At 42.5% G+C, this 27,584-nt stretch overlaps 1 protein-coding gene, 1 non-coding gene and 1 pseudogene across 3 annotated transcripts in view; 1 reads left to right on the plus strand and 2 right to left on the minus strand.

Annotated features, from left to right (window-relative positions):
• The window catches only part of erg (ETS transcription factor ERG), a 105,889-nt gene extending 94,657 nt beyond the window's left edge, over positions 1–11,232 (minus strand). Inside the window, exon 1 of one of the 2 annotated variants that reach the window (XM_017691390.2) lies at positions 11,051–11,232. The gene's annotated coding sequence lies outside the window, so the exon portion shown is untranslated. The remainder of the gene's footprint in view (positions 1–11,050) is intronic. The other variant, XM_017691388.2, reaches the window with a different exon arrangement.
• trnaa-ugc lies at positions 916–986 on the minus strand. The gene has a single exon. It is a non-coding gene; the product is annotated as a tRNA-Ala (tRNA).
• A 6,437-nt stretch (positions 11,233–17,669) lies between the features above and the next one.
• Positions 17,670–17,778, plus strand: LOC119266068 (annotated as a pseudogene).
• Positions 17,779–27,584: the final 9,806 nt, after the last annotated feature.

Raw genomic sequence — 27,584 nt, forward strand, 5'->3', positions numbered from 1 at the left:
CGCCAGCCGCTTTGTTTTTATTAGCAAATTTTCTTTTTTTTGTCAATTTCCTTAAAAGCTTCTTGCCAGCTTTAAGTTCTGTCCTATATGTCAAAAACAAGGGGGCCAAGTCAGGGCCTGACACAGGCCTAATTAGTGCACAAAATTATTTTCTGTTTTTATTAGCCTGTTTCACCCTGAGATGCACTACAGTCCCCAGCATGCACTGCGACATAGTGTGCGTTCTGACCCCCTTTCCCCAACACTAATCTATGGGCCAGCGGTTACACGATAAGATGCCGGGTGTTTAGTTCAAGCAAATAAGCAATTTTAAAATAAACTACCTAAATAATTTATTTTATTTAGAATTATTTTTGAATAAGTGTTCAGTGACTGTTCGGGTTCGTTTGGGTCACGGCAACATGTGAAGTAAAAGAATGAAATAAAGACACATCTGGTCGTCGGATTTGCTGAGATGATTTAATATGGCCCTTTAAGTGGCTGAGTTAGACACCTCTGGTTTATGTCATGGTTTTGGTGGCCTACCAGGTCTTGAACGAGTCCCATTTTCTCTATATCTTTAAATCAGCTTTGGAAACTCTCCTCTTCTTTATGCAAATAGTTTATTAAGATTAAGAGATACTTTTTTGATCCCACAACCAGGGAAATTCCACCTCAACATTTAACCCATCCACGAAGTGAAACACCACATACACACTAGTGAACACACACACACTAGGGGGCAGTGAGCACACTTGCCCGGAGCGGTGGGCAGCCCTATCCACAGCGCCCGGGTAGCAGTTGGGGGTTAGGTGTCTTGCTCAAGGACACCTCAGTCATGGACTGTCAGCCCTGGGGATCAAACCGGCAACCTTCCAGTCACAGGGCCAGTTCCCCAACCTGTAGCCCACGACTGCCCCAAAGTGACTGAAGGCGTGGAGACGCCGGGGATTGAACCCGGGCCTCATACATGCAAAGCATGCGTTCTACCGCTGAGCTACATCCCTGCCCATTTATCTTCTGTCTTCTGAAAGATGAATAACTTGGACCTAATGACTGTTTTGACTGGAAAGTTAAACAAATAAAGGGTGGTCTCTGACTTTTGCACACAACCATACACTGTTTGAAATGCACATGTATTCACACTGATACCTACAGGTACACATACAAAACTGTCCTGTCAAAATGTGAACGTCTCTATCAATAAAACTAAATTAATTTACTGCGTTTCAGAGTGCAAGTTCCCATCTTGCACCTTAGGATCAGACACAGCAGTGCTGCTGGAGTTTTTAAACACCTCAGTGTCGCTGCTGGACTGAGAATAGTCCACCAACCAAAAACATCCAGCCACCAGCGTCCTGTGACCACTGATGAAGGACTAGAGGATGACCAACACAAACTGTGCAGCAGCAGATGAGCTGTCGTCTCTGACTTTACATCTACAAGGTGGACTGACCAGGTAGGAGTGTCTAATAGAGTGGACAGTGATTGGACACAGTGTTTAAAAACTCCAGCAGCACTGCCGTATCTGATCCACTCAGACCAGCACAACACACACTAACACACCACCACCACATCAGTGTTACTGCGGTGCTGAGAATGATCCACCAACCAAACAGTACCTGCTCTGTGAGGGTCCATGGGGGTCCTGACCACTGAAGAACAGGGTAAAAGGGGCTAACAAAGTATCAGAGAAACAGATGGACAGTCTGTAACTGTAGAACTACAAAGTGCAGCTATACAGTAAGTGGAGCTGATCAAATGGACAATGAGGTGGTCATAATGTTATGTCTGATTGGTGTATGTTACATAATGCTTATCCAAGTGTATCCAGTTCCAGTCTGTACATTTTATAATTGATATGGATTATTTTGCCGAAATGAAAACACACTGTGGTCTTTTAGCTGACTTTGACTTTAAACTAAAATCCTTTTCCTTTGACTGACCTTCTGCCTTATTTATGTTTCTTTTATTAATATAAATGTCTTAACATTACATTTGTGACTAATATAATACTAATGCCTCCAAACGTTTGGGTCGTGGCAATTTGGACTAAAATGTAAAACAGCATATTTCTAAAATAAAGATATTTTTTTAGGAAAAAATTAAACTCCTGATGAATCTCTTGAAGTAATTCAGTAGATTTCAATTCAGTAATATTTCAACAACATTTTCTCTTTTTAGATCACGTCATGTGAAATAACCTCCCTCTGGCTCACTTTCTTCTCTGACTGCTGTTTCTCGCCTCGTCCCTCCCCTGTGTGGCCACTCACTCCAGTCTCAGTGCTCATCGTAATGCACAGATCTGATTGGCTGAGTAGCATCATGTGTGATATTTACAACACATATGATTGGTCTGTGAGTTTCCTGAGGCACTAAAGCTACCGTAAAGCCTAGAAAAGCTACGGCGATTAAAACAGGACCACCGTAACAAAATTAAATAATTCCCCATAGTTTAGCAGTTATAGGTCCAGGTCCACACAGGACAGTGTCCGGAGTCGTGCTGTGCACTGCCTATTAGTGACCTCTGATTTAGACACTCCTACTCTAACAAGTATGGACAAGTGCACCTAAACCATGCTAGAAAAATGCCCCCCACACCATAACATAGGTGTTCGACATATATAATACATATGACAATATTTAGTTTCACTGATGTTCGCAAACAAGTTGAAATGGACAAAACAAGCCAGCAAAAGTAGCGCTGTCTTTAGAAAAGGCCATGGAATTATGAGTACAATAATTATTTAATTCAACATTTCTAAAAATAAATAAATAAGCCAAAAATATTGAAGAATGAGCAAGAAGAAAAACCAAATAATTGCTTTCAATCCATGAATAAAATAAGATGTTGCTATAACGGACTGACATCCAATCAGCTACTTCTTACGACGCAGTTACTTTACAGGGATTGTTGTTTACAGACGGGTCTAAATCTGTCTTTTTCATGATGCACGCAGTCGTTTGGTGTTCTAGAAGTACCGACGCTACGCAGAAAAGCTCATAGTGAGCTAATTTATCATGATGATGATAACATCTTCATATGGCCCGGTCCTGAGTGTAAATTATTTGAATGCTGAAGGACACACTTGTGAAAAACATCTGTAAAAGCACTGTTTTAGAGCTTTTCCTGGATCATCCAATTCTAATTCTTCTAGGAATTTGAATATATTTGTGCCCCGGAGACCCCAAGACATTCTTATATGAAATCAGATATCTAACAGATTGATGTTACACAATCCCTAACCTTTCTGTGACACTTGCTGGCCTCAATTTCTCCAGCATTAAGTCAATTTATTTTGTCACAAAGCAGCATAACAAACTTTAATGCATCTAAGAATGTCATCACCTCAATTAGCCTAGAACACAGTTTCTTTTGCCATTTATTTTTTCGAAATGACGCAGTCCAAAAACCACGCAGATTACTGAAAGAAGAAGCCATGTGTGACAGACTTATTGATGTCTCAAAGAGAAAATGTGGAAGGGAAATGGACACAATATTTTTTCATTATCCTCCCTTCTTTAGCTCAGCCAGCTCTGAGATAACTGTTGGGCCAAGAGCTAATCGAAAAGTCGTGAAATGAGCGCAAAAAGAGAGCGGAGATTTGGCAAAGCATGTGAGCGCCACTCTGCCGTCAGATTCACCTTTGTGAGCTGATCCAGGAGCAGCTCTCCGACTCCAGCTCTCGAGCTGACTGCTGTGAGTGGAACACACCCGCTGCTCTTTGATCAGTCTCAGAGATGGCAGCTAGTTTAAGAAGGACACCAGATGCTGAGGAGAAGCTCGATGGAACATCATTCAACATGACAGCACAGTGACAGCGGAGCATCCAGACATGGCATGAAACCACTTTTCATTCTGCAATGCCAACATTGCAGCCTTGAGCAACGCCTCATACTGACACTGATACTTTTCCACTTTAAAAACTATTAAACTTATAAATGTTCAACTTTTCTGAACACTTTAACGAAGCATGTCGACTAAAAGCACTATAGCCCCCTGAGGTTGTGCATCATTCTGCAGTCAGCGTCATGCACGCATCCTGGATCTAAGCTGGATTTCTGGACTTCAAAAACGAAGGAGATCTTCAAAAAACCGCTGCTATCAAACCTGCTAAACAAACCTCTTCGTGAGGTTGCCAGTCTTACAGTGTTAATTTAATGCACACGAGTGCTGCAATAGTCATAGCCAAGAATCACGGCAGCGGTCGTGGGCAGGAGGTTAAGGAAGCAGCCTTGTGACCGGAAGGCCATCTCCTGAGCCAACAGTACATGTCTAAGGTGCTCTTGAGCAAGACACCTAACTCCCAACTGCTCCCCAGGCAGCCTGGATGGGGCTGCCCACTGCTCTAGGCAAGTGTGCACACTGTCCCCTAGTGTGTGTTCACTAATGTGTATGTGGATTCACTGTACAGAGGGATTAAATGTGGAGGTTAAACTCCCTGTTCTGGGATTAATAAGGGCCTCTTAATCTAATCCAATATTTCGATTTCTTAATTACCTTGTAATTCAGAGGATCTGGTGACATTCAGAGGAAAATTAGGAATATTTTAGTTCATCACAGGATGTAACGGGTGATTTTTGAAAACTATATTCATTTTTGTCATAGAAAAATTCCTAAAATGGGCAGAATGGGCAGAATGATGACACAACTTCAGAGGCCTATGTTGAAACTTCTTACATGCGCATTGTACTACCCTATAGGACGATAGACATATATCTATCTGAGTATTAGCCAACATGTATTGCAACTCTTTGACCAATAAAAAAATACCACAGTGGGTAAATGTGGGTATATATTAAGATTAAGTGATACTTTTTTTGATCCCACAACCAGGGAAATTCCACCTCCACATTTAACCCATCCGTGAAGTGAAACACCACATACACACTAGTGAATACACACACTAGGGGGCAGTGTGCACACTTGCCCGGAGCGGTGGGCAGCCCTATCCACGGTGCCTGGGGAGCAGTTGGGGGTTAGGTGTCTTGCTCAAGGACTCCTCAGTCATGGACTGTCAGACAAGGGGATCGAACCGGCGACCTTCCGGTCACAGGGCCAGCTCCCTAACCTCAAATTATATATATATATATATATATATAATTTAAAAATCAGTGTTGTTCTTTATATTGTATGTATATTGTGTGCCCAACATTACCTGGAAAAAATTCTGGTTCCACTGACTTCCATTAAAAAGTAAATTATACTTTTTGCTTCTCCTGTAAAATGACCGTTTTGGAGATACAAGGTTTTGTTCTGACAGCAGTGAAATATATACACTATGTACTTGTTTTAAAAATGAACAACTAGGAATGGGACCACTTATCAATGTATTGCTAATTATTGATAATAGCCATGATATCTATAAGCACAATATTTTTTTTTATATTCATTTTGTAAGCATGACGATTTCCAGCAGTAGGATGTCCTAAGAGTGAATGTCACACTAACGAAACATCTTCAGAAACGTTTGGCCGTCATGAGGCCTTTTCACAGCAAGCCGATTTTTACAGATTCGAGAGCAGATGTGACTTTTAACACACAAACATTCACCAAATTCACTTTTTTAAAGCACTCACATGAAAAGAAGGAAGAAATGGATTAACTGATCAGTTAAAGCAACAAAGCTATCATTTTTATTTTAGCCAATGCCAGACAGAGACACAGGGCAACAGCCCATTCTGCTAAAAAAAGGTCAATACCAAAGGGAAATCAAGCACTGCAGCTGTGAGAGCGCTGGAGTCGCCAGCTCTGCTTCGCCATGGAGCTTTAAAAGAAGTAAAGAAATCACAGGAGCGCATGAGCTCCAAGGTGGAAGATGCTATTGGCGTTTATGCTTATGTTGTTTCTTATGTTGGTCTGTAAAACCATATTCCATATTTTATTTCATTTTAAACGTTTAATATCAAACCACCTACAGAGAGCCTGTACCTGTTTTACTTAATCATATTTATTCGTAACTTTTATTTTTGTGTTAGTTCTCCTTAGTTCTTTATCTCTTTTTATTTATTTATTTATTTCCTCTCATTTTATTTTTAAGTTTTTTTATCATTACTTTTTTCATTTGTGATATTGTATTATTACCTTACTAATTTCTTATCTACTTTTGATCTTAATTCCTTACCATTTAAATCTCAAGTTCTATTTTTATCTACTTTTATCTTTTATTCACTGTTATTTTAAATTTTCTTTGAATTTAAAATGATTAAATGTAGTTATTATTTTCTTTGTCGTGTCAATCCCTGTTTTTGTAAATGCTCGGCTACATTGAAAATGAGGGTTGCCCTCAATGTACTTCCGAGTCAAAATAAAGGTTGATTGATTGATTGATTGATTGATTGATTGATTGATTGATTGATTTCAGTAAGCCTTTTGAGTCTACTTGGCAATAATTTGTATACCTCATTGCATTAAATAAAAGCCAAATTGTGAATCCTCTGATTAAAAACTGACTCCTTTTTTCAGAGAGAACGAATATCATGCATGAATATCAATATATATACTGTTCATCACCAAAAAAAAGGCTGAAAAATACTGAGATACAATTTTCAACCATATTATTCTACCTGTGGTTCAATAAATACTTAAAATCTCACATTAAAAGAAGAACACAAACAGCAGTTAATGTCTGACCGGGCCATTACGGCTTTTACTATGTCCAACTAATACCAAGCATAGGCTGCTTTAGTGTAGGGGACCTCAGCCGTTTCAGCAGATTATCTCTGTGATCTCTTTTTCCAAGAATGCAGTTACAGTATATCATGTTTTTCATCTAATGCACTAATAGAGAGAATGATATGGCCATTGACACAGAAATGCCCATATACACACATCCATATGTCTCATTCTTTCCACTGCATTAACTCTCTTCTGCATGAATTATTCCTTAAACATGACAAAAATGTTTTAAAGCGTTTTTGTTATTTAAAATGACTTAAATCATGGAAAGATGTGGGAAAAAAATCTTTTTTTAAGTGGGATATTTGTTAAATTGTTGCCATATGGTTATAATGCACAATCATACCATAGCACTATAAAATAAAATCATTTTAAAAATCATAAAATCTCTAGATTTTTCTCTAAAAACATCTGTTTATTCAAAAAACAAGACCAAACAAATCCAACTTGTACTTAGTAGAAACATACGACCCAGTATTCACAAATATTGTACAATAATACATAACGGTATTTGGAATATATGGTAATAACAACATCATACTAAAAATTCCCAGTCATATGATGTCATTCATCATTTCAAAGTAAAAGGCCCTTTTTCCACAATTAAACAGTAAAGCTAAGATTTTATAATATAGTCAAATTGAGATAAAGTAATTGTTGCCATATGGCAACACCGTGCAATAGAGGATTAAACTAAAGCAATTTAATTAAAAAAAAAACTACATTCGGTTCAAGTTTAGATGACAATGCAGCAATATAGAAAAGAAATGACCTGCTTTTCCCATGTCTTATTAACCCTCTACTGTATAGTGTTGCCATATGGCAACAATTAGTTTATCCCAATTTTACTAAAAGGCAGTAATCCAAAATTCACAACATAAAATCCATGCTCTCCTGTTTAAGTATGAAAAAAATGGTATTTTACTTTGAAAGGACAAACACTTGATGACATTACATGCCCAGACAATCCTGCACTCGTTTTTTCCAGGGACACTTGACACTGAGAAGGTCAAGACTCCCAGTTAAATAGTTAAATAGCTAAATAACTGTTTAAAATTTAGGAAAAATTCCTTCAAGACAAAACTGAATACCATCAAGTTTAAATTAAACTTTAACATTTAAAAGGAAAAAAAAAAACTTTTATTTTTATCTTGTAACTGCAATTTATTATCTTGATTATAAATGACACCACTGGAAATCCTAGTTTTACCAAAAGGAATTGCAATAGCCCACCCAAATTATTAGGGGTCCACTTTTGTGTACACTTCTAGTCAAACGAACATGCTGATGATGACTTAGTGAAATGAATGACATTAAAAGAGGACAATTAAATCAAATAAAACTGGAAATAAATTTGTTTCTCATCAAGAAGATTCTGTTGTCCCATGTCTCACTGCAGGTGTATGTAACCTGTGTCTTATTAAATTATTACTATGACCCACATTTCCAAATAATAATTGAACTCATTCATTTAACTGTGGGTTATAAATTTCACTAAGTACACGTTGAATTTCATTAGTCTTGTTTTCAATAAAAATGTTTTTCAATTTTTTTTGAATTTTTTTTTTGAGTTCAATTTTATGGTACATTCCGCCATGAAATCAGTGCCTTGTTGTCATAAGGCAACAATTTACCAACTACCACTCTTTAAAAAAAATTAAAACAAGCTTTTCTTTTATAATATTTCCATCACCTAAAAGAATTTACACAATAAAAGCACATTAATACATTTTTATCACGTTTAAGTAATAGTTCATGAAGTACAGGGTTAGATCAGTCTTAGCTCATCAGAAATATATAAAATGTGTAAACACCACTCTTGTCAGGTTCACCGCTATTATACAGCAACCTAGAATGACTGGCAGACTGACAAGTGCACCTAAAACGGATGCAATGCTATAAACAATAGTGTATCAACCGTAGGTATTAGACAGCGTACCAAATGCTATGACCTCCGGACGCCTTAGTAACGAGAACTCAGTCATTAGCTGACACATATTCCACTAAACGTCCAAGTAGATTCAGTCCATCAGCGAGTCCGTCTATCAGGCTTCATCCCAAATGTCTCCTTATTCCCTGTACTGTGCACTAAAGGTGTCTACAGTCATTAATTCCTGCCTCAGTCAGCCAGTCTGTGTCAGGTTTAGTCTCAATTGTTTCCTTAGTGTCTATACAGGGTCTTTACCCCACTACCATTTCAGTCGCTCACTTTGTTAGTATTATTTATAATTATTAATAATTATTTATATCACATCACCGCTATGGACAATAACACTAGCCACAAGTTACTTAAAAATGTATATAAAAGGGTCATTCTAGCATTTACAGACACATTCACTTCAAAAATGTGTTAGGGTTACAATGAAATGAAATAAAACCATATGTTATTTTAAGGATTACACCATCTCGAGCCTCAATTTAGCAATTATTGCTTCCTAAATTGACCATCTAGAATTCCGAGCACCACAGAAGAGCTCGTCCTCGCAGTGATGTGTGTGAAGGCTGAGGCCATATTTTGAGGATAAAAAACTTATTTCTATGCAATTTTAACTGCAGTAATCGATACATGGCTGTGGAATATATGATTTAAATGGCATAAAGAAAACAAACGGCAAATAAATCTTACAAGATATATAATGAAAGTCGCGTCACTGGTGTTACCGTGTAGCAAAAAGAATCTGATTTTGACGTAAAAGTCACACCGATGACGTCACTCGACCTCCTTTGGCCTGTTTACTGAGGATCTATGAAGAAAAGCTCACGGTGAGTCCGCTGCGTCTCTCGGTTCTCAGAGATTTTCTCATTCACCTCGTGATCTCATACGAAGCTTTCAGCTGACGTCACTGGTGTGGCCGACTTTATTCTGAGGTAATTGTGAAAAAGCTGAATACAAATGGATTAAATGACATATTTCAGTGGATGATCCATGTGGTCCGATGCTCGGTAGCAGCCGTTTTGTAAAATGCATTTTTCATTAAAAGCGTCTCCGGTGTCGCCTTTATTATGTGTAACACCAGTGACTCCTATGGAGAGACAGAAAAGTGGACACTTCTGTAGAATGACCCGTATAAATTCTTTTATTATTTTCTGTTTGTATTGTTTTGTTTTCACTGCACTGTTTTTAGTATGTATATACACTCACCGGCCACTTTATTAGGTACCTCTTCAATTGCTTGTTAACACAAATAGCTAATCAGCCAATCACACGGCTGCAACTCAGTGCATTTAGGCATGTAGAGGTGGTCAAGAGAACTTGCTGAAGCGCAGACTGAGCATCAGAATGGGGAAGAAAGGGGATTTAAGGGTCTTTGAACGTGGCGTGGTTGTTGGTGCCAGACGGGCTGGTCTGAGTATTTCAGAAACTGCTGATCTACTGGGATTTTCACACACAACCATCTCTAGGGTTTACAGAGAACGGTCCGAAAAAGAGGAAACATCCAGTGAGCGGTCAGTTGTGTGGACGAAAATGCCTTGTTGATGTGAGAGGTCAGAGGAGAATGGGCAGTCTGGGTCCAGATGATAGAAAGGCAACAGGAACTCAAATAACCAACCAGAATCTCTGAGGAACGTTTCCAACACCTTGTTGAAAGTCTGCCACGAAGAATTAAAGCAGTTCTGAAGGCAAAAGGGGGTCCAACCTTTTACTGGCAAGGTGTACCTAATAAAGTGGCCGGTCCTGACATGCTGTGCAAAGGACAAACAAGCCTGACACGAAAAGAAGTTCACTCGGAAGCCGTTTATGATTCACAGACTGTGTCAAACCAAGCCATTTAGGCTGCGTCCAAAAAAGCATACTAGCGTACTAAATAGTCCGTCTAAGCACAGCGCCGTTAGACGTGCAGTCTTTAGTGTAGTATGCATAGTAGCTAGTGGAGTGTGCGTTTTTTGGGACGCAGCCTTAGAAGCAGCAACAGCTACTCGTCCAAAAAAATATGACAGTCTCAAAACATGAACTCAAGACTGCTCTGTCGTTTAAACTGAACACATTCAGCAGGATAAAATAATAAAGCTCGAGTGAGACGCCATCCGCGGCGGTTTGGCCGTTTTTCTGCTCCCCCACAGCGCAGCGAGTTGTTTTGGTGTTGTTTGTGAGACTCTGCGGGTCGTACCACCAGCACCGCGGCGCGGCTGCCAGCGAGCGGCTCACATCGAGCGCCCACGGAGACAAAAGCTCTCAAAAGTTTCATTCACTTCAGCCTCAAAACCGCCCGAAAGTACAACCGTTCCGGCGGCGTCGACTGACGGTCTGAAGCGTCTTTCCGCGGAGAGAAGCGCGCGTGACCTCGGCGCCACCCCCACCCCGCGACCCCCCGTGGGTGCGACCAAACAGGAGATAAGACAGCGGTTAGCATCCTCAGAGAGGGGGAGACACGGAGGCTACGGGCTACTTACGGTGCGGAGCGAAGAGGAGTCGAGCTCAGGAGCGGCTCCGCTGAGTGGAGGGAGATCACAGAGCGCCAGCCAACAGACATTAATGCAGATTGTACGAGTAGAAAAACCAAAAAAAGCGGCAGAGACTCAGTCAGTCAGCTGAGGGCGCGAGCAAAGTTTAGAGAAAAATAGCACTGCGAGGGCGAGAGAGAGGGAGGGAGAGAGAGAGAGAGGAGAGAGAGAGAGAGGGAGGGAGAGAGAGAGAGAGGAGAGAGAGAGAGGGAGGGAGAGAGAGAGAGAGAGAGAGAGAGAGAGAGGGAGGGAGGGAGGGAGGGAGGGAGGGAGAGAGGAGAGAGAGGGAGACAGAGAGAGGGAGAGAGAGAGGGTGAGAAAGAGAGAGGGAGGAAGAAGGTGAGAAAGAGGGAGAGAGAGAGGGAGGGAGAGAGAGAGAGGAGAGAGAAAGAGAGAGGGAGGGAGAGAGAGAGAGAGAGAGAGAGGGAGGGAGAGAGGAGAGAGAGGGAGACAGAGAGAGGGAGAGAGAGAGGGTGAGAGAGGGAGAGAAATAGAGAGGGAGGAAGAAGGTGAGAAAGAGGGAGAGAGAGAGGGAGGGAGAGGGTGAGAAAGAGAGAGAGGGAGGGAGAGAGAGAGGGAGGGAGGGAGAGAGGAGAGAGAGAGAGGGTGAGAAAGAGAGAGGGAGGAAGAAGGTGAGAAAGAGGGAGAGAGAGAGGGAGGGAGAGCGAGAGAGGGAGGGAGAGGGTGAGAAAGAGAGAAGGAGGGAGGGAGAGGGTGAGAAAGAGGGAGGAAGAAGGTGAGAAAGAGGGGGAGGGAGAGAGGGAGGAAGAGGGTGAGAAAGAGGGAGGAAGAATGTGAGAAAGGGAGAGAGGGAGGGAGAGGGTGAGAAAGAGGGAGAGGGTGAGAAAGAGGGAGGCAGAGGGTGAGAAAGAGAGGAAGGAAGAAGGTGAGAAAGAGAGAGAAGGAGGGAGGGAGGGAGGGAGAGAGGAGAGAGAGGGAGACAGAGAGAGGGAGAGAGAGAGGGTGAGAAAGAGAGAGGGAGAGAAAGAGAGAGGGAGGAAGAAGGTGAGAAAGAGGGAGAGAGAGAGGGAGGGAGAGAGAGAGAGGAGAGAGAAAGAGAGAGGGAGGGAGAGAGAGAGAGAGAGAGAGAGAGGGAGGGAGAGAGGAGAGAGAGGGAGACAGAGAGAGGGAGAGAGAGAGGGTGAGAGAGGGAGAGAAATAGAGAGGGAGGAAGAAGGTGAGAAAGAGGGAGAGAGAGAGGGAGGGAGAGGGTGAGAAAGAGAGAGAGGGAGGGAGAGAGAGAGGGAGGGAGGGAGAGAGGAGAGAGAGAGAGGGTGAGAAAGAGAGAGGGAGGAAGAAGGTGAGAAAGAGGGAGAGAGAGAGGGAGAGGGAGGGAGAGGGTGAGAAAGAGAGAAGGAGGGAGGGAGAGGGTGAGAAAGAGGGAGGAAGAAGGTGAGAAAGAGGGGGAGGGAGAGAGGGAGGAAGAGGGTGAGAAAGAGGGAGGAAGAATGTGAGAAAGGGAGAGAGGGAGGGAGAGGGTGAGAAAGAGGGAGAGGGTGAGAAAGAGGGAGGCAGAGGGTGAGAAAGAGAGGAAGGAAGAAGGTGAGAAAGAGAGAGAAGGAGGGAGAGAGAGAGAGAGGGTGAGAGAGAAAGAGGGAGGAAGAATGTGAGAAAGAGAGAGAGGGTGAGAAAGAGAGGGAGAGTGAGAGAGGGAGGCAGAGGGTGAGAAAGAGGAATGAAGAAGGTGAGAAAGAGGGAGAGGGTGAGAGAGAAAGGGAGGAAGAAGGTGAGAAAGAGGGAGAGGGTGAGAAAGAGAGAGAGGGTGAGAAAGAGAGGGAGGAAGAATGTGAGAAAGGGAGGGAGAGAGAGGGGGGAGAGGGTGAGAAAGGGAGAGGGAGGAAGAGGGTGAGAAAGAGGGAGGAAGAATGTGAGAAAGGGAGAGAGGGAGGGAGAGGGTGAGAAAGAGGGAGAGGGTGAGAAAGAGGGAGGCAGAGGGTGAGAAAGAGAGGAAGGAAGAAGGTGAGAAAGAGAGAGAAGGAGGGAGAGAGAGAGAGAGGGTGAGAGAGAAAGAGGGAGGAAGAATGTGAGAAAGAGAGAGAGGGTGAGAAAGAGAGGGAGAGTGAGAGAGGGAGGCAGAGGGTGAGAAAGAGGAATGAAGAAGGTGAGAAAGAGGGAGAGGGTGAGAGAGAAAGGGAGGAAGAAGGTGAGAAAGAGGGAGAGGGTGAGAAAGAGAGAGAGGGTGAGAAAGAGAGGGAGGAAGAATGTGAGAAAGGGAGGGAGAGAGAGGGGGGAGAGGGTGAGAAAGGGAGAGAGAGAGAGAGGGAAGAAGGTGAGAAAGAGGGAGAGGGTGAGAAAGAGAGAGGGTGGGAGAGGGTGAGAAAGAGAGGGAGGAAGAATGTGAGAAAGGGAGGGAGAGAGAGGGGGGAGAGGGTGAGAAAGAGGGAGGAAGAAGGTGAGAAAGAGGGAGAGGGTGAGAAAGAGGGAGAGAGAGAGAGACAGAAAGGGAGAGAGAGAGATTAGTGTGGAATTGATGTCACTCGAGTCCCGAGTCAGAGCTGTGTGTGGTGTGAATCCAGACTGCAGTGGGTTTTTTTGTGCGCATTACGTGAGCTGCTCCTTCTCCAGCATTTCGAGACTGAACAAATTGTACTTAATTTTGAGGTAATTGACTTTAATTGCCTCCTCACGGGCAGAATCTGTCTCTAATGGCTCTGACTGTCTCCAGCAGGGGAAAGGAATCTGCTGCTACTTTAGTCTCTGGCTGTAATGAGACGTTTAGAAAGGCAAAGCTTTCAGCCCTTTCCCTGTTAGTTCTACCCTCTTTAATGCTCAGACCAGTTATTTAGGCTATCAGATTTTACAGCAGCTCATCCAGCCTTTCGTCCACAAGTCAAGGGTATTACTAGTCGGTTTGTCCCCCCTTTGCTGCAGTAACAATCTCTAATAATAATCATATTCATAACAATAACAATAATCAGAAAAGTGCATTTCCCAAAGAAAGTGCAGAGTTAAGGCGCAGCTTAAGCAGTTCCCGCTGATTGCTAGGTGTTGGCGAATGGTTGCTATGGTATTTTAGGTGGTTGCAAAGGTGTTGATGATTGCTGTGGTATCCCGAGTGGTTGCTAGGTTTTTTTTAGGGTTTTTAGGGTTTTTTTTTACCCTTTTATCCTGCTTCTTAATGGTGGATCATTCTCAGCACTGCAGTAACACTGATGTGGTGGTGGTGTGATAATGTGTGTTGCGCTGGTCTGAGTGGATGAGACACAGCAGTGCTCCTGGAGTTTTTCAACGGCTCAATTTCAGTCCATGACTGAGAATAGTCCACCAACCAAAAATATCCAGCCAACAGCGTCCTGTGACCACTGATGAATGACTAAAGGATGACCAACACAAACTGTGCAGCAGCAGATGAGCTGTCATCTCCGACTCTACATCTACAAGGTGGACCAACGAGTGTCTAATAGAGTGGACAGTGAGTGGACACAATGTGTAAAAACTACAGCAGCCCTGCTGTGTCTGATCCACTCGCACCAGCACAACACACACTAACACACCACCACCACCACATCAGTGTCACTGCAGTGCTGAAAATTATCCACCGTACAAATAAGACCAGCTTTGCTGGGGGTCCTGACCATTGAGGCAAGTCTTCAGAAGGGAGTTAAAGAAGGAATTGGGAAGACAATCTTGAAGAGATTGGAAGAGGAAATTCCACAGTTTAGGGCCTTGAAAATACGAGAACTCCACTCTTCTGGGAAGGCTTTGCACTAGACGTTGGAACATTGCTGTGAGGATTTGACTGCATTCAGCCACAAGAGAATTAGTGAGGACAAGTGCTGATGTTGGATGATTAGATCTCGAACGTCACTCCAACACATCCCAAAGATGGGCTTTAAACCCCTCAAGATGATTTAGGCTTATGCACAACAGGTCCAGAGCATCTCCTTTTATTGGCAAAGCTTATCTGTGGAGATTGTATGCAGTTGAACGCTTGTATTACCAATAGCTAAATTTAAAAGGGCATCTGGATATTTAGGGATTTTTTCCACGTGAGTGATTTTGGAAACCCGTCTTTAACTGGAATACAAAAGCCTGTAGTGGGACTGGCCGCACTCTCCCTTTTGGGGCAGTGTGCGCAGTTTTGTCGAGCGTAGTCGAGGGTGTAGCTCTTAGTGCTGTCACCGAAGGGGTGTTTTCAATGAACGCCGAGTTATTTTAGCTCCAGACGTGTTTACATTTCTGTGGTCTAGTCTCGAACTTTCCCTCTTTCCCTCTTTTTTTCGCTCTCTCGTTTCAGAGCACAGCAGCAGGAGAGCGGCGGCCCGGTCCCACTGCATCAGACATTCCTTCGGTCGGCCAGAAAAACGGAGATATAATATAAAAGAAGCACACAGGGAGAAAGAGAGAGAGACCCCCAACCCCCATCCCATTCCATGTCTGGGTCGACACAAACTTTATGGACACAGAATTATTCCCTCTCCACACACACACACACACACACACATCTGGGTATGTTCCCAAATTTCAAGAGTGCTGACTCAGGACACAGTTTGCTCTGTTAATCTTGCAGTCATTGCACCAGAGTCGTAATGGACTAAACAAGACAGTTATATCTTTCAGGAAATGCCGCTCTAATGTGATGCCAGGTGTGAAATCTACACAAAACATCAGAGTCTGTGACACTGTGCAAATGTCAGAGACCACGCTAGATCTATTTAACTTCCAGTCAATATCTCCATTAAGTACAAATTATTCATTTTTATATAGAGAAAATGTTACTCTTTAAAGTCATGCAAGACCCACCGGACCTCCAGAACACTCACCATCACATAAACGGTACTTAAAGCCTTAATCTTTGAGAGACGGGACAAAATCAAGCTCTGCTCTGAAAACACTCACAGCAGTTTCCGGAAGGTGGAAAAGTAAAGTTACCAATAAAGAAGAAAATTTGAATTAACAAAGAATCTACTGGAGTTCTAAGAACAGCAAATTGGCCTCCAGAGTCCGGACCTCAGCATCATTGAACGTGTTTGGGATACTTTGGATCATGAATTGCAGAAAATGCGACCCACTTATAGGACAAAATTTTTGAGGTGTGTAAAAATAACCATGCGGATTTCTTTAAAAGGCTGAAAGCAAGTGTGGTAAAAATAACAGAAGCTGTAATAAAGACAAAGTGTGGACACACTAAATACTGAAAAATGTATGTTATATTTAGTTGTTGAGGCTTCTGTGTAATTTTCTGTTAAATACATATATTCTGTCTTTTTCCTGATGCTGGAAAAACTTATACTTAAAGGTTGTTTGGACTGGAAATTAAATAAAAAGTGTGGTCTTTTGACTTTTCCAGAAATGTGGACTTTTGAACATTTATTCTGAAATCATGGGTATTATTGGGAAGTTTGTCACTCCTTTGCTGCAGTAATAGGCTCTACTCTTCTGGGAAGACTTTAAATGGTGAAACATTGCCATGAGGATTTGATTGCATTCAACCACAAGAGCATTAGTAAGTTTGGGTACTGACGTTAGAAGATGAGTTCTGGATCACAAATGCCACTCCAACTCATCCCAAAGCTATAAGATAGTGGATCACTCCAAAAAACAATAACCCAGTCCTGGGGGCTTTGTACTCCCCTAGTTAATGCGATGTTTTGGTCATGATTCTGATTCATGACTCTGGCTTCTCCAGAGTATCCCATTCCAATGACAACGCATTTTGATGGAGATTATACAAACTGTGTGTGCACAGTTGAACACCCGTGTCAGCAGTGGGTGTGCCATAAAGTAGTTTTTTACTGCTTTACTAAGTTGAAGCACAGTCTGGATACTTTTGACACTCTAGACATTTTTACTCATATCTAACCAGGTTAAATGATTCTACCACACTGGCAGATCATTATATTTCCTTCAGGCATTCATTCTGAAACCAAGCAAAATTTCAGTGAAACAGTTTGACAAGAAACTGCTGAAAATAAGTTGTTACATAGAAATTGGTTGAATAAGTGCATAATATTCTTGCATATTCCTCATAGTGAACAATTCAAGATTCATTAAATGGCCCATTATGGAAAATTAAATATTGTCACGCTTTTGAAATGAAAGAATTTGATGTAGTTTATGAGCTCGGGTTTTACTCAGATATTGTGCAACAGTTAGTTCTGGCCTCGCAAGCTGATTGGTTGAGAGGAGTTCTAACTGTGCTGTTATTTTCACCACGTTTTTCACCAGCACTGTATCGCTCCTCTGAGATGCCGTTGCTAAGCAACGACTTTGACCGCTGTAGGAGACGCTTAAGCCATTTGAACGGTTTCGCTTCTTACTTTGCCACAAACGGACGCTTTTAATATCACATTTGACCGACAGCCGATTTGGTCCGACTCTGAAGATGAGACGACACTAAACTGCCGTCTGTGCAGCGAGTGGGTGGAGTTCATTACTCTGACGTAGCAGCAAACTGCTTGACAATGAACTGTAATTTGGCGGAAGGAACCGCTAACACTAAAACATGAAATGCCACGTTCACTTGAGGTCGTGTGTTATCACGAAATAACATCGTGGCTGTGATGATGTGTGATGATGTGATGGCTGTGATGATGTGATGACTCCCTCTGGTGTTCTATAGCTTAATTAGCTTGGGTTTCTCTTCATGCACGTACAAATCTTAGGCCTTTTACTAAAGATTTCCATGGAGGGGAACATTGTCGAGTTCTAATTTTTGAAGGTTGACGGTTCTGCCCTTGTTAGGAACAAGGCACCTAACCCCCAACTGCTCCCTGGGTTAGATGCGGAGGTGAACTTTCCCCATTGTAGGACTAATAAGGGTCATTTAATCTTAAACACTGTAAAAATTCAGAACGTTCTCTCTCCAGTCCATATAGGCCATGGCCTGAACCTGAGCTGAAAAATTGCCTGCTTTCAATGTGTTGTTTCTGTGATGTCACAAAAGTACGATTCATTTATGTTATCCACTTATTCAGCACACAGCGGTTCACACTCAAGATATAAGGAGCATTTCAACCTGGACTGCTTTTTAAACAAGGCCCAATATACGGCAGCCAATCAGAACAGAGGTCATTTACATACATCAGTCCTAACACAGTAACAAACACAGCCTGTTTAATCCTCTAGGATTTAAAAGAGGTTGGAAGATGGTCATATAAACAAGAATTACTACTGTGTTCGGTGCATAAAACCACACAAACGTCATAAGTCAACCTCAGGGAAAAATTAACGTGTTAGGAAACAAATATCAGCGCCAACGTTCACGAAGAAGGCTGATGTAAAGAGCCGCTCTGTCTACTGGACAAACCAATCAGGAATGCTTACGGAGACAGAGCTCTGCAGCTGGAGAGTGGGTGCTTCTGCACAAAACGACAAAAAATCATGGTAGAAAAGAGCAAGCGAAGAGTTTACTGTAGCAGGTTCTCTCTCACACACACACACACACACACACACACACATACACACACTGACAGTCATCTTCCGTGGTAAAATATTCTTCCCTCAACTTCTTCAGGCTGCTGCTCTTAAGGTCCTTGAAGCACAATCTAAAATAAATTAAAACTCCAGCTGCTCTGCTGTGTCTGATACACAACACACAGTAACACACCACCACCACGTCAGTGTTCCTACAGTGCTGAGAATGAGCCACCACCCAAATAGTACCTGCTCTGTAAGGGTCCATGGGGGTCCTGACCGCTGAAGAACAGGGTAACCTTGATTTCCATTTTTTCCGTTTTTGACATAATTTGAAAATACCTGTTGTCCTTTACATTGCGTGTACCAACCAGAAACAGCCCAAAAAACTTGGAAAGAACTCTGGTTCCATTGACTTACATTAAAAGGAAAGTATGTTTTTTCCTCCTCCTGAGAAGTTACCACGATTTTTTTTATTCTCTGACAACACACTCGTAGGAAATTGAGTGACATCCTGTTCTTAATCCATAGGGTTTAATATGATGTCGGCCCACCCTTTGTAGCTGTAACAGCTTCAACACTTCTGGGAAGGCTTTCCACAAGGGTTAGGAATGTGTTTAAGGGAATTTTTGACCGTTCTTCCAGAAGCGCATTTGTGAGGTCAGACGCTGAAGTTGGGCGAGAAGGCCTGGCTCACAGTCTCCGCTCTAATTCATCCCAAAGGTGTTCTATGGGGTTGAGGTCAGGACTCTGTGCAGGCCGGTCAAGTTCTTCCACACCAAACTGGCTCATCCGTGTCTTTATGGACCTGCTTTGTGCACTGGTGCTCAGTCATGTTGGAACTGAAAGGGGCCAAACTCCCCAAACTGTTCCCACAAAGTTGGGAGCATGAAATTGTCCAAAATGTCTTGGTGCTGAAGCTTTAAGAGTTCCTTTCACTGGAACTAAGGGGCCGAGCCCAACTCCTGAAAAACCCCACACCATAATCCCCCCTCCACCAAACTTTATACTTGCAGTCAGACAAGTACCGTCTCCTGGCAACCGCAAAACCCAGACTCGTCCATCGGATTCCCAGAAGGAGAAGCGTGATTGGCCACTCCAGAAAACACGTCTCCACTGCTCTAGAGTCCAGTGGCGGCGCTTTAGATCACTGCATTATTATTTAATGTGAGTCAATGGCACCAGACTTTTTTTCCCAGCCATTTTGGGACGTTTCTTTTGCTCCATTTTTCATGAAACAATGTAAAGGCCAACAGGTACTTTCATCTTATGTCAAAAACTGAAAACAATGAAAATGGAGACACGAGGTTTCGTTCCAACAGAACCGATATGTTACTTTTTAATGCTTTGTAACGGAAAACATTACTGCATACGTTCAGGACAGTGTTCTTAATATTCAGCCAACAGGTTTTTAGAGTGTTCTGCTCATGTTAAACTAAAAGAGGATCGTCTACAACCAGAATGTGTTGCTAAGTGATTTTTTAACGTTTGTGCCACCTCTGAGGAGTCCGTATGCAATTATTCACACACACATTGGCTGTAGTGCTGTGCTACAACATCTGGCCTGCATGATTTTGTCACATGTCTCTTGAGGCTCCAGATTCAGCTACTGAGAAGTCCTCCAGCTAAGGGCATTCAGTGTGTAGAGTGTGCAGGGAGGAGGGGGGTTTAGTGTGTGTGGTGGCGCAGGGAGGAGGGATCAGGGAAAAGGTGCAACGTAGAGTCTAGACAGAAAAGATTGAAGCGAAGTCTGGAAGCCATTGCGCTTAGCTCTGCGTGTGTGTGTGTGTGTGTGTGTGTGTGTGTATGAGTGCCTGAAGAGGCCTCTCTCCAGCGAGGGATCACATTTCACTGCCTAATTACACATGAAAAATGGCCACATTATATTTTCACTTTTTTTTTTTCACCAACGCAGGGTGGGGAGAGAGCTCTGAATAAGCTGTTCTGTGGGTGTTTGAGATTTTATGCTTTTCCGACAGCAGCTCTGGGGATTTGATCAGAGCAGATGGCTAATAATACTTTCATTGCCATTTCTGAAAGTAGCTGAACAGTTTTATTTGTTTCTTGAACTGCTTTAGTGCAGCAGTATGGCCCCATGAAGGTCACCACGAGAAGACAATGCGTTTGGAAACCTATTTCAACCTGCGATTAATTCTGAGGTATAAAAACAGAGGAATGCAATGGTGTGAGTGCTCAGTTTATAGCTGAACAGGTGTTCACTGGAGCACACAGGAACTACTTGACCCATTTCTGAAGTGCACCAGCACAACAAAACAGGAATTTCCATAATTACAACCCTTGGCGGTGAGTGCACTTACGCGCTTTTGGCCACCAGATGGCGCCCTTCTGCCACAAACTAATATATGAAGTATTTTTTTACAGCATCACTGTGAATAAAGGATTATACAATCATACTCGTGGGAGCTGTGGAGCGTTTGGGGCAGTTATTCAACAGGGCTAATTTACATTTTTATTTTGTTTATTTATGTTGAACCAACACACCCCCCCAAGCTGCAATATCATTCAGGAAGGCGGGGCAGGGGGTCTTCTCCCAAATGCATGATGATGTCATTTAGCAGTGAAATGACTAGGATTTAGTATTTAATTAGTAGTCGACCACACATTTAAAGGGCCAATATGCTCCTTTGTTTCCTTTCTTATTTACACTTTTATAAACGAATAACATGGTTAATAACATCATTTTCCAAATTCTCCTTAATCCTTACAAATAACAAGGCTGTGTCTCCAAAACTGGCATATCATTGCTGTAAAAAAAATAAATAAATAAAAATAAGATAAATGTAAATGACATCTGTTCTGATTGGCTGCCCTGTATTGTGTATCTCATTCAAAAAGCTGGGCTGAAACACTTCTTAGTAACTTCAGGGGGAGAGGGAGCGGTGTTAAACTGCTGTGGGTTGAATAGGTGGATACATTGGTATTTGTGACATCACAAAAACAACAAATTCGAAAGCTGTTTTCACAGCTCTGTTTCTATTATGGACTGTATGAACAGGGGAATGCGGTGTATGATTTAAAACTTTCACAGTCTTTACATACGACATCAAAGTCTTTTATTGAATATAGGAGCACAAATGAGATTTTCCATGATATGGGCCCTTTAAAACCTTTCAGTTTGACCTGCTACTGCCCAATGTTGCCTCAGGGCAACAAACCCATTTTCCTCACATTACAATAATTTTATTAGTATTTAAAGACACAGACAAGGTTAAGAATAAAGGCAAGAGGTTGAGTAAATTAATAAAATGCCCATATTTGGTCATACTGTCACTTTGGGCACTTTTAAACCTCTTTTTATCATTCAGTGTAATTGTTTGTTTTTTTTTTTCATTACGAGAATTTGCAGAAATATTGACATTTAAAAAAAAGTTTGTTGCCTAGAAGCAACATTGTGTGACAGTGGAATGGATTTAGCAAGCACATGGCATTATATATATATTATATTATATTTCTCTCATAGTTGCACAATGTTGCCTCAAGGCAACATACCCCATTTTCCTGACATTTTACTGTCACTTTGGACAATTTTAAAGCTCTTTTAAACATTAAATATCTTTTTTTTCAATATGAGAATTTGCAGAAATATGTTTGTTGCCTAGAAGCAACATTGTGTGACAGTGGAATGAATTTAGCCAGTCACAAGTACATGGCATTATATAATTTCTTCTCATAGTACAATGTTGCCTCAAGGCAACATACTCCAAAAGAACCCTTGGACCCTTTTAAATTTAAAAATCAGGTAAATTTATGCAAGAAAAGTTATTTAAACATTTAAAATTCTCTCGTAATGCAGATTACAGTTTTTATGATCATGGCCCTTTAAGGAAGCCTTTCTCTGTAACTGAATGAAGGCATTCATAAAAGCAGGAAAAGGCATCGCTGCTTTGATTCAGAGTCGATTTGATTTGGGCCCAAATGACAGGTGTTATGAAAACATCCCAGGAGACTCTCTCAGTCTCTCTCACTTTAATTGCACCATGGCATTAAGCACCGTAATGAGGAGAGTTCAGTTGTTAGTTGACTGGGAGTGATTAGTTTGAAACAGGAGCAGCTTATTCATAACTTACATGAACATGTGCACTTACACGCATAATGTAATGTATATAACAGGGAGGAGAGAGTCTGATGGAACAGTACTGATGCAGCGAGCCTGACCCACCTGCGGCTCGGCCAGGAAAAATGATCATGCAGACAGAACAGAGAAAAGGCTCGGGGGAGATGAGATAAGCTTTTCTGTTTCTCTGAGAGCCGGCACTCAAGTGCTTCCCTAGGATCGCTTGTTTTTATTGCGCTTCCCAATGAATATTAATATGGACAGCCTAGATCTGCTCACATAAGCAAGTTATACACCGATCAGGCATAACATCATGACCACCTCCTTGTTTCTACACTCACTGTCCATCTTACTGTATAGCTGCACTCTGTCGTTCTACAGTTACAGACTGTAGTCCATCTGTTTCTCTGATACTCTGTTACCCTGTTCTTCAGTGGTCAGCACCCCCATGGACCCTCACAGAGCAGGTACTATTTGGGTGGGGGATCATTCTCAGGACTGCAGGAACACTGACGTGGTGGTGGTGTGTTAGTGTGTTGTGCTGGTCTGAGTCGATCAGATACAGCTGTGCAGCTGTAATTTTTAACACCTTGGTGTCACTGCTGGACTGAGAATAGTCCACCAACCAAAAATATCCAGCCAACAGCGTCCTGTGGGCAGCGTCCTGTGACCACTGATGAAGGACTAGAGGATGACCAACACAAACTGTGCAGCAGCAGATGAGCTGTCGTCTCTGACTTTACATCTACAAGGTGAACCGACAAGGTAGGAGTGTCTAATAGAGTGGACAGTGAGTGGACACAGTGGTCAAAAACTCCAGTAGCACTGCTGTGTCTGATCCACTCAGACCAGCACAACACACACTAACACACCACCACCACGTCAGTGTTACTGCAGTCCTCAGAATGATCCCCCACCCAAATAGTACCTGCTCTTTGAGGGTCCATGGGGGTCCTGTCCACTGAAGAACAGGGTTGGACTACAGTCTGTAACTGTAGAACTACAAATTAAAATCAATTAATTAATTTAATTAATTAAGAGAGCCTTATTAGTCCCACAACGGGGAAACTTCACCTCCGCATTTAACCCATCCATGAAGTGAAACACCACATACACACTAGTGAGCACACACACACACTAGGGGGCAGTGAGCACACTTGCCCAGAGTGGTGGGCAGCCCAATCTGCAGTGCCCGGGGAGCAGTTGGGGGTTAGGTGTCTTGCTCAAGGACACCTCAGTCATGTGCTGTCAGCTCTGGGGATCGAACCGGCGACCTTCTGGTCACGAGGCTGGTTCCCTTAACCTGCAGCTTTAGTGTTGAAATGCTGAAAAATGATTAACTTACTGGCTGTTTCGACTGTAAATAAAACAGGCAGAAACAGACCAAGGATCAGCAAGCTTGCTGGGAAAAACTGCACATGGGCCTCGTTCGCACAGCAGTGATGGTGTGCAGGAGGGAGGGAGCGTATCTAGCATGGTTGGTTTTATGGAGGCGTTCGTCACGCTGTGTGTTTGGCCCTGATGCTTCACCACAAACCCCGACCTCATTCTGTGTATTTAACAGACTTTGCAACACCCAAACTCGATCATCCGTTTGAACGCGAACGAGCAGGAGGCTGTTCATGCATGCACGGTGCTGGTGCGATGGTGTGCAGTTGGTGGAGCCGTTTCGCACGCTGCATTTGTTGCATGAATATGTGCAGTGGGTGTGTAGCATGCACTGAAAAAAGTGAGGCTTGGCAAGCAATGCAATCATAGATTTGCATATGCTCACATTAAAAATGCATTGAATTGACTTCAACTGCGTTCGCTATTTTTTCATTATCAGCCAAATTATCACCAGAAGTAGACTGGAGGGCATCAAGCTTATTAATGTGCAGATCAATTAACCACATTTTCTCCCCGCTGTGGGCTTCTGCAAGCATGTGAGTGCACTGCTTGTGTGTGTGTGTGTGTGTGTAGAGCTTGTTTGTGCATTGGTCATATTATCTGTGAGTACATTTGCATGTGCATTGCATGTCTGCATGCTGTGTGTGGGTGTGTTTGTATGTGCATGCAGTGTTTATGTCTGCACTGTGTCTCTGTGTGTGTGTGTGTGTGTGTGTGTGCGCGCTGAGGGACTTGTTCTCTTCACTCATATTGCTGTTATGGACAGAAGATGAAGGCCACGGGTTGCTAAGCAACAGTCAATGTGGTGAAAACCAAAACAATACAAAACGTGGAGCGTTCAGTGCTTCTAACAGGAGCGCTCACCCCCAGGCCGTCCATTTAAATGCTTCAAATTACACTTTATAAAAATGAACACGGCTGCAGGGGCTTGTCATCGTTTGCAGGGCATGATGATAATCCACGCGCTCTAAATGACTCACTGCACAGGAAAAGTTATAAACGCATAAACTACACTGCAAAAAATGCAGGTAAAAGGTTGTTGTGAGACTGCGGTATGAATGTTCTAAGATTATTTTGCCTATTTCTAGACATTCTTTGGCAAAAGAATGGTTGGTTAGTGTAGTGGGTAACACCTCTGCCTTCTACGCTGTAGATTGGGGCTCAATCCCCACCTGGGCAAACACCCTACACTACACCAATAAGAGTCCTTTTAGTAGCTCAGGTCCACCTGAGAGGGTCTGAACATGAGCATTACAGTAAAAATCTGGCCTTAAAATGGTCAGCGTCACAAATTTTGCTTCGGTTTGAGTTGTGGCCTAGAAATAGCGCCGCATCTTCCACATTTGTCCTTCATTTTACTTGCACTAGCTTTTCTTTTTTATTATTTATTTATTTTTCAAAATTCTAAAACTTTCTGTTGTTTATTTCCAGGTTTGAAGGAGAAAAAAACTGTCCGATTTGCAGTGTGGTCTCGGACTGCTGGACCCCACTGGATTTCATAGAAAAATGCAAAGAAACTTTCACTGATATTTTTTTCACACCTCTAAAGTTCTTAGAAGTTTGTAGCATTTTCTGCTTTTCATGATCCGGGTGATCCCAAACACATTCAGGGATGTTGAGGTCTGGACACTCGGATGGTCAGTCCTTTGTTCTGAGAGCACCAGCAGCTTTTTTGATTTGCAAAGTTTTTCCTTCTTTTTTGTCTATTTCCTTTTCTCAGTGAGGCTCTCCTTGATCAGCTACACGTCCTTTCAGACCCACAGTGCTGAGTGGTCTTCTCACAGTGGAAGGATGGACAGAAACACCTGTGGATGTTTTCAGACCTGAAGCAGCTCGATTTTCTCCTCCTTAGGTTTGGTGGTCTACCAGGTCTTGCATGGTTGAGTCTAATTTTCTCTGTATCTTTGAATCATTTTTTGAACTCCAGTTTTGGAAACTTCTTTTTTGTCATCTTTGACTTTCATCTTCCTCATGCAAGTGGATTATGTCCTCAGAAGTAGCTTCTGAAAAATATGTAACTTTTATTCAGCGGTTGTCGAATATTCTTACAATATTCATAAACACGCCTCACAGCAAGGAGGGCCTGGGTTCGATTCCCCGGCCGGGTGACTGGGGTCCTCTCTGTGTGGAGTTTGCATGTTCTCCCTGTGTCTGCGTGGGTTTCCTCCGGGTTCTCCGGTTTCCTCCCACAGTCCAAAGACATGCAGTCAGGCCAATTGGACGTGCTACATTACCCCTAGGTGTGAGTGTGTGAGTGACTGTCTGTGTCTGTCTGTGCCCTGCGATGGACTGGCGACCTGTCCAGGGTGTATCCTGCCTTTCGCCCCCCCCACACACACAACCCTGCGGCTTAGAAAATGGATGGATGGATGGATATTCATAAACAAACAAAAAAAATGACGAAACTTCACTGCTGGACCAAAATCCAGTATTTCCAAAGGAGCAACTTGACAGGAGAAAGACAAAAAACATTCTTTTTCAATGTAATTTTCTGTTCTAAGTTTAAATTTGAAGAAGTATTTCTTTTGGCCCACTCATCATTGTCACCCAAAGCTGCAGTTTTCAAAAGAAAAACATTAAAGATGAAGATAAAATGTTTTATTCTGACAGCGACTGCATGTTGCCTGTACTTGAGACATGCCAAGATATGATATTTTTAAGCAATAGAACATGAGAGGGAGTGCGTTATCACGAAATAACTTCAAGACCTCCAGTGTTCTGTTGCTTTAACACAGCAGTTTAATAAATACAGTAAGAAATGAATAAACTGGCCGTGAACGCGGCGTTTAATATGTTTTAATGTTCAGTTCCTTCCTCCTAATTATAGCTCCTTAACGAGCAGCTTGGTGCTACATCAGAGTAATGAGCTCCGCCCACTCACTGCTCAGCCGGCAGTTCGTTCTCCAGCTCCTTACACTAAATTCCCAAACTGTCGTCACCACTGAGCAGCTTTTAGTTTTTATTGGCTCAGTTTTACGGCTCAGTCTGATTTGGTCCGACTCTGAAGATCAGACACGTCTGGCGAATGGTGTTGGGTTCATTTCTGGCTGATTCCAGGTTGTTCAGCTGTTCTTCTGTCACAGCTGCGACTGAAAAGCTGCTCAGTGGTGAAGACAGTTTGTGAATTTAGTGTCGTCTCATCTTCAGAGTTGGACCAAATCGGCTGTCGGTCAGATGTGACCTCAACAGTGTCTGTTTTCTGTTTGTGGGAAAGTAAGAAGTAAAAATGTTCAAATGGCTTGAGCGTCTCCTACAGCTGGCAAAGTCGTTGCTTAGCAACAGCATCTCAGTGCAGTGATAGTGTTTGTGAAAAAACGTGATGTTATGGTGAAATAACAGTGCAGTTAGAACACTTCTCAACCCATCAGCTCGCGTGGCCGGAACTCACTGTTGTATAAGTTACAACATCTCATATTATATCTCATCTTATATTATGATGTTCTAGAGAAAATACAAAAGTTCTAATGAAGCATCTGTTCTGCGTGGTCTGCTGCTGTTCCAGCAGGTTCTATAGCCTGAAGCACTTTCGTATGCGGTGTTATGAGGACGCTCTTTCTGCTGGATCTTCTAGCATCCATGTGTCTGTAATTCCATGCAAAAGAACCAGGTCACACAGTTTGAAGAGTTATATAAACAGAGTTTATATAACAGCACTGCCTTTGT

The sequence above is a fragment of the Pygocentrus nattereri genome, chromosome 18 (genome assembly GCF_015220715.1).
Source record: "Pygocentrus nattereri isolate fPygNat1 chromosome 18, fPygNat1.pri, whole genome shotgun sequence".
Lineage (NCBI taxonomy): Eukaryota > Metazoa > Chordata > Actinopteri > Characiformes > Serrasalmidae > Pygocentrus > Pygocentrus nattereri.